General features: G+C 62.4%; 1 long non-coding RNA gene across 1 annotated transcript; it reads right to left on the reverse strand.

The window, feature by feature from the left end:
• Nucleotides 1-556: 556 nt before the first annotated feature.
• LOC102151164 lies at nucleotides 557-2225 on the reverse strand. Its single transcript, XR_005363964.1, has 3 exons — nucleotides 2073-2225; nucleotides 1443-1553; nucleotides 557-786 (listed from the first exon to the last, which is right to left on the reverse strand). It is a non-coding gene; the product is annotated as an uncharacterized LOC102151164 (long non-coding RNA).
• Between the last annotated feature and the right edge of the window lie 5637 nt (nucleotides 2226-7862).

Below are 7862 nucleotides of genomic sequence, written 5' to 3' on the forward strand. Positions count from 1 at the left end.
AGCCTTTCGCTGCAAGCGTGTGTTTCCGCGGGCTCCGGGGGGCGCCGCCGGCCCTGCGGGGCACCTCCTCCCCGCGCCTCTGCCCCGCCGGGGCGGGTTCCCTGGAATTCACCAAAGAGACCACGAGCCCCGCCTCGGCCCGGAGCTGGGGCGTCCGGCTTTGTTCCCCGCACTCTCCACCCTCCTCCCCTGGAAAACCCGGATTCCTTTGAGCGCTGCGATGCTCAGTTCGGGGGAAGCTGGAATGGGGAGACCCGAGCTCGGCCGGTGCAGGGCTGCAGCGAGCTCCTCCTGGCCCCAGGAGCCCCGGACTTGCCAGTTAGGGCAGGCCGTGGGCTTGGTTTTTGGGGGGGTTGATAGGGGAGGCCGCATAGCCAGCCTGGGGCGGGCTCCGTCCCCTCCCCCATGCCCACGTCAAACAAAAGAAGTCCTCGGAGAATCGTTTTTGGGGGGGAACTCTTCTGATAGTGAACCTGTAACCGCCCCCCCCCCCCCCACCGCCCCTGCTCTTAGGACGGAACTGAATCTTTGCAACAAAGGGGAGGGTTGGAGAGAGTCGTCGGAAAGGGCGCGCTTTATTTGGGGGATACTTTAAGGAAGGGAATGCGTCTTCTGCCCACTCTCCCACCCTGACTGATGGTCTTTAGGTGATGTTCGGATGCGGGGTGTTTTTGTTTGGAGACTTTCACAAAAGAGTCCTACGTGGGAAACTGGGAATTCGGCCTCTACCAGGTGGGGGGGAAATTCCCCTTTGGAGTGAAATGTGTTCCTTGCCTAGAAGGGAGGCTGAAAAGGAAGAGATTTGATGATTAAAGCGGAGGGGGGCATTTTGTGGCCGTTTCTCCCGCTCCCCCCTCCCTCCATAAATGAGAACAAAGGGCCCAGGCGAAAGGGGTGGGGGCTCGAACAGGGAACACTCTTAAGAAAGGCCTCACCTCCCAGGCCCCCTGCACACCCGAATATTGTCTTTTGAGTCTGAACTGAGAAGAAAAGGAGGCCCCCACCCGGGCTCGGGCTGTGTACCGATACATAGTCCCTAAGACCCTGCTTCAGTTCCTCCCAAGTCGTGGTCACCCAGCTGGGGAGAGGGGCCCCGAAGGCAGGAAGGGCCCCTCCTCCCAGCAAAGTGCAGAGTTTCGGTTTCCAGCTCCAGGGCCGCGGCCGAGGGGTTCGCGGCGCCCTCGCCCAGCGCGTCCCTGGTTGCCCGGCGCGGCGGCCCTGGCGCAGACCCGCATCCACCAAAGCCCCGAATAAAACTCAACAAACCGTAAAGGCTCCCCATTCCCGGAGAAAAGGCGCCAAAGATTTATGGTCCCCCGAATTCCCCACACTCTAATTATCCCTGTTTTTAGTTGACTTATGGGTGGTGACCACTAAAGTCATTTTCCATTTTAGAATTTTTTTTTTAAACATGAAAAATGCAAGTTTCACTCCTTTCTTACCCGCTTGGGCGGATCTTTTATCTTGTGGGAAGAAAAATCCGGCCTCCCTCTGCCTTCTCTACTGCCTCCGGTTGGGCGCACCCGGCCGAGACCCCTCCACGAACCCCTCCACTGCAATTTAGGGGAAGTATTTTTTTCTTTCTCCCGCCGCCCCAGGGCACTTACAGGGAATCCTCCCAAGGAGCCCTGCCTGCTGGCGCGTTGGACTCGCTACCGACGCTCCAGGCTTGGAGACCGGCCCGGGGGTCTCGGCCCCCACCCTAACCGGTGGCCGAGGGTGAGCCGGCCGGAGAGTGAGCTCCCCCCACCCCGCCCCCGGATGGTCACCCTCCGTGGGGGGACCTTCGCCTTCCTGGAGACCCAAGCAGGGTACCGCCTGGGGCATCCTGGTGCCCCCGCCGTGCTGGTGGGGGGGACCCCGCCGATTCCCCGTCACTGCCTAGAGTCCCATCCCCCATCCTCCCTTTGTTTGCTTCTCTGGACACTGAGTTGAAAGTGGCAGGAACAAAATAATTAGATGGAAGTCAAAGATTAGGCGGGTGCGCTGGCGGCCTCGGCCAGGCCTGGCCGACACTCCGCCGGCGCCTCATAAATTTGCCGCCGCCTGACACCCAGCCGCGTCCCGGTTACCTGGGAGTTTCGAGCCTCTCGACCCCCTCCCTGCCATCCCCCAACAGCCCTCTTCCGGAGCGCGGGTGGAGAGTCCCTGGGCTCCCCAACTTCTGGCCAGTGCACACGCTGGACCCAGCCTGGAGTCAGTTAATTCTGGAAAACAGACGGAGGTGTCGCCGAGGGAGGGTGTGGTCTGGGCAGCGAGGGCTCGGACCCGGCCACCCCCCCCCCCCCCCCCCCCCCCCGGCGGGCACGCAGTGCAGCACCCCGCACCACGGCTGCCAGCCAGGTAACTGCTGCCGGGGTGCTGGAGGGCCCTGCTCTGCGCTGCTGCAGCACGGCCCAGGGTGGGCACGGACAAGGGGGGTGCCGAGTAACCCCTCGTGGGCGACTCCTTTGTCTGGCCTGGCCACCGCGGGGAGCCGCCACCAGCGCGCTAGGCCGCAGGCCCTTCTCCGGCCCAGGTGTGCAGGCTGCACGCGGGCACAGGGACGTCGGCAGGGGCCGGGCCACGCGGTCCCCGCACCGGGGCCACAGGGCCGGTGCCCGAGCTCTTCGGGGCCCATGTGCGATCCACCCGGGAGTCCCGTCCTGGACGCATCCAGCCACCGAGCAGAAGAGAATGCCGAGGACGTCCCGGCCGGTTCAGATTGTTTTAAAAACTCGAATTAATTGGTGAAACGGTCACCGCGCTTCCCAACGCGGAGAAGGGGTGAAGGGAGGAAAGCCTTTTTTTAATTATCCCCCCTTGTTGTGGCAGTCCTACCTGACCTCCTCCTACTATTAAAAGAAATGTTGCCACATTTAATTTTTGTTGCCAAGAGATATGGAGAGGGTAGCCCCACATTTTGAAGTAATTTGATAAGCCTTCAAGTAGCAAATCCGAAAGGGAGGCTGGCCCCAGGTATGGTTGCCTGATAGCCTGAATTTACAATGAAAGCATTCTCCTTTATGGATATAATAGATTAGATTTCACAACTTAATTCACCGGAATGGCTCCGTTTAAGGGAGCTCCGGCTGATTTTATTACGCCAAGCCAAATTGGATGTTTGTGGTCTTAACGAAAAGTGATTGTGACATAAAATATATAATTTTTTAAAGTAAAAAAGAAAAAAACACACACACAACGGGTTCGACCCTGTCTCCCCCCCACCCCCATCCTTCCTTCCCACTCCCCGGCTCCCCAGTTTGGGAAATACCGAGAATTGTTTGTTTGTTGATTTCTGCCCCAGAGACAGGAACTCACACCCTGGGCGGGGGCGGGGGGAGCAGGGGAGGAGCGGCGGGAGCTGCCGCCCTGTGTCCCCCGTGGCCTCTCCCGCCGGCGCCACCCGGTACCGCGCACTCGGCGCCCTTTCCCCCCAGCTCCTCTGGGTCCTTCGCGGTGTCGAGAGCGCAGCACGGGCTCCGGAGTCTCGGGCCGTCCACGCGGGCAAACGCGCCCCCCCGCCCGGCAGGGCCCGCGGGGACCCTGGGGACCGAGCAGGCCCGGCCGTGCCACCGCGTGCCACCCGCCTGCGCTCCCCAGAGACCGGGGCTCGCGGGACCCTCGGCGCCCTGCCCCGCGGGCCCGAGCGGCCGGGGTGGGGGGCAGCCCGGGGAGCCTCCAGGCCCAGCCGGCCCGCCCGGAGCCCGCGCCCTGGGCTTCCCGTTAGCGGGCCCTGCCCGTTCCCCCACGTACTGGGTGCTTCCTTGAGCACCCTGCTCGTCCCAGCCTCCCGGGGCACAGCCCCCTTCCCTTCCCCCAGGGCCCCGTGGGCGGCCTGGACCCGGCGGCCTGGATGCGCCCCAGGCTGGGGCTGGAGCCTCTGGGCCCGAACCCCGCACCCGGGCAGCCAGGGCGGTGCGCGCCTTAAATTAGATCTCCGCGGCGCCTGACCTGGTTTTTTTCTCGGCCCGAACACAGCAGCAGCTGTTTTTTCCAGAATTCCTGCTGCTGGGGGAGGGGCGTTATTATTATTATTTTTTTTGGTTGTCACAACCTCCTGGAAATATTCCCTGGCCTCGGAAAGTGTAACAATAGCCCAGCGGATTTCTGGAGGAAGCGCCCCCTCCCCTGCCTTCTGCCGGGATGCCTTTGCCCTCTGGCTGTGGTGGGGACCTCAGCCCCAGCCGCAGCCCCTGCCCCCAACCCCTGCTGGGCTTTGGGCTCTGGCCCTGAAATCTGCCTCTGCCTTGGGGGCCACAGGGCCCGGAACTGGGAACCCAGTGGCCTTCTCCACCATCAGCCCGGCTGCCTGCTGGGCCCTGAGGTAGAGCCTTCCCACCTGCCCCCACCCCTACCCGAGGCCCACTCCAGGTGGCCCCCAGGTGGAGTGTCCCTTCCCCTGGAATCCTATTCCTGTTTGCTTTCGGGGTCAGCGCTAGCCCAGAGGCAGTTAAAGATTAATGGGCCTGGGGCCCTGGGGGCTGGGCTGGGGGCGCCGGGGATGGAGTCCGCACAAGTGTTCTGAGGGCTCTCGGTGTCCTTCTCCGTTGGGCACAGAGTCTCGTTCAAACCCCAAGGTCGAGCCGAGGTTTTAAGAGGGTCACAGCCGAGCCGAGGTTTTAAGAGGGTCACAGCCGTGTGTTCATCTGTCCTGCCCGCGCCGAGATGGGGAGCTCAGTTGCCACCCGCAGCCGTGATCAGCCCTGCAGGCTCCTAGTGGATAGTGTAGAAGGAGGAGGGGACCCCCTGGGCCTCCTGGCCCTGTCCTGTCTTGGTGCAAGAAGCCCGGGAAGGTGGGCTCGGGGAAAGCCAGGCTCGCGCCCGTCCTTGTGGAGTGTGGCCGATCTAGGTCTCTCGTGTGAGCCTGGCCACGTCAATCCCGTTCTGCTCCTCGCTCCCTGGGGGTGTGCAGTGAGTGTGGAAAGGCTGCCGGGGCCCTTACACAGCCATGTTTGCATCGCCCTCCTTGGTCAGGAAAGAAAGTGGGGGGTGTCACAGCCCCCACCCCCTCCTGCCCCAGGCACAGAGCTCTCTCTTCCCAGGACCCCCTGACCCCTCACTCAAGGAGGCAGGGACTCCACCTGTAGCCTCCAGGACCAGCCCCAAAGCCTCTGATTCTGCCCATAAATTTATTTACGCTCGAGTTATGCAGGTGCGTGGACGTGACCCCAGCATCCCCCAGCCTGCGTGGACAACAGGAATTGAACTTTAGTCTTCAGGCGATTAAGGCCGCAGGGACTAGACTTCATTAGTAGTTGTTATGCAATAAAGGCGATAAAATGGCCCCTACTTATGATTTCAAAATGCGATTTATTTTAATTTACGTTTTTAAGTACTTCTGGGGTTTGATGGGGCGCTAGGGCATCAGCGGAGGGGCCGCAGCCCCTCCACCGGAGGGACAGGAATGGCCTGGCCCAAGTCGGCCTAGAGCAGCAGGAGACGGACGAGGGGAAGCTGCAGCTGCAGGCCGAGGCCATAGGCTGGCAGATGTAGAATATTCTGGGCTGCCTTTGAAAAATCGGTGAAAAGTCACTCTGAGGCCTTGCCCTTCTGTTCCTGGACCCTGCAGGGCGGGCCTGGGGAAGCATTCCTGAGCCAGACAGCTGGAAGCTTGCTGGCAGGACTGTCCCCCAGGGCCCTGGGATCTCGCGCACAGTGGTCCTCGGCTCATCCTGCGGGCAGCAGGGCTGCTTCCTCACGTTCACAAGGAGGCTGCCCCGAGGCTTTAGAAGCACCCCCGACCCCCGTCAGGAGCCCTACCTTGGCTCTACACGCCCCCCCCCCCCAACTCCTGGCCTTATGTGTGGATCCCACTCCCGTTTCTGAAGGCTCTGGAGGGTCCAGCTGACTCCTGCGGGCTCTCTCTGCCAGGCTAAGGCCTGGGGGCTCAGGAAGCCCCTGCAGGTGTGCCTCCTGGTTTCCTTCTGCACCCCTCTGCCCCCTCCCCATCCTGTACGCGGACTTCGGGCCAAGGCAAGAGCCAGGACGGGATTGGGGGGGCGGTTCCTGAGAGGTGGAGGAGCCAAGGCTAGCAGAGTGGCCCCCAGCGTTGAAGTGGAGGGGCCTGGCTTTGCACAAAAGGGAGAAAGGATGTGAAGGACGAGGACTGGGGACCGTCCAGCAGGACATCTGAAAACCTGAAACACACTCGGGCCCTGGTTGTCACAGGATCCAAGGCCACCAGCTCCTGCATTCAGACGTGGTGCTGAAGTATCAGCTTTGCTGTTCACACGTGTACACTGTGAGAGCTAGGGCTCCCAGCCCAACCTACCATGTCTGGCCCCCAACACACACACACTCACAGTCTAGCAGCAACGGCCCAGAAGACCAGGACCAAGGCAGCCTTGCCCCTCCTGCCATTTGCCAGTGGCCATGGGTGGGTAGGGGCTGGGGGCGGCCTCCTAATTCCTCTGTGGCCCTCCAAGCTCCTGAGGATCATGGAGTCTATACCTGCTTCCCCCCACGGCCCTCGCCAGGACTGTCCTGGGTCTCTGCCTGCCTCTCCCTACCTACTCCGGGTGCCTCGGTTTGCTGAGTTAATTGGCAAACTTCCCCAGAAGTAAACTTGGGGATGGAAATTAATAATTTTCCTGCCATTGAACTCACTGCTAATCATGCCAGCTGGGAGTCGGGGGCCCGGGTGCACAAGGACCCCTGAAAAGCCATTAGTCAGGAATCCCCCATGCAATTTAGGGGCTGCACAGCCCCGGTGCCCAGGTGGAGCCGCAGCAGGCGTGAGGGTGCTTTGGAAGGGTTCATGCCACCCCGCCTCCCTCCCACTCCAGATCTTTTGCTGGGTGACCTGGGCCTAACGGGGTCTTCTGGGTGCTTCCAATTGAGGACTGGAAGCCCTCACAAGAGAGGTGCGGGAAGTAGGGGGCCTGACTGGGTGCCCAGAGACCTCCAACTGTGGGGGTGGGGAGGCCATGAGGGGAGGCCGGAGGGGGTGCCCAGGGGCCGGGGTGAGGGAGCAGGGCCACCTGCCCCTGTTTGGAGCTCTCCTTTTGACGATGTGATCGTGGTCTCACTGGTCCACTCGTGGCAGAGGGTGGCTGGTGCTGAAGACCTTGCCCTGGGACTCCCCCAACCTGGAAAGAGGCACAGCCTCCTCCCTCTCATCTTAGGACTCTGGGCTGGACAGGCCCTGTCCTGTTGGGGTTGTGAGGGGCACGAATGCTCTGGCCGAGCAGGCCTCCTCTCAGATCCGCCGTCCCAGGAGGGAGGCGGTCAGGTCCTCAGCAGGACCTCCGTCCGCTGCTCCACAGGTTCCTTGGCCCAGCCTTCAGCACCTTCCAAAAGATGTGACAGTGCAGGGGTTCTCGGGGTCCCTGGCGGAAACCCTGACGCCAGGCCCTCCCCTGGAGAGAGGCCTGGGAGGCGTGGGGGTGATGCAGGGAGTCCAGCTACCGAGCACCCAGGACACCGGGAGGCGCTGCCGGGCCGGGAACTGGGGCAGCGGCCTGGGATTCATCTGGCCCTGCGTCCAGCCCACCCGTCACCTCTGTGCTGCCGAGATGTGACCAAGTGCAGCTGGAGGGGCCAGGCTATGATTGAGGGGGAGGCAGTGAGAACGGAGCCAGCCCTGCTGGGCCGCATGGCATTGCTCCCAGCTGCCGGGCACCACTGGACGGGCCTCTCCGCTCACCTGGCAGGTGCAGAAGCCACCTGCGGCCACCTCAGCCGTCCTCTGTTTACCCCGAGCCGTGCGGACCCCACCTTGGGCTTGGTGGTCTGCTGGGCCACCACCCTGCCAGCCCCAGGCACCCTGAGAGGACTGCCAGGCTGCTTGGTCTGGAGGCCACAGGGACAGGGGGCAGGAGAGAGACGGGGAGGAAGAGACCTGGCTCCTGCCTGCACCTGTACCTGCTGCATTTTCAGCA

The sequence above is a fragment of the Canis lupus genome, chromosome 9 (assembly GCF_011100685.1).
Source record: "Canis lupus familiaris isolate Mischka breed German Shepherd chromosome 9, alternate assembly UU_Cfam_GSD_1.0, whole genome shotgun sequence".
Classification (NCBI taxonomy): Eukaryota; Metazoa; Chordata; class Mammalia; order Carnivora; family Canidae; genus Canis; species Canis lupus.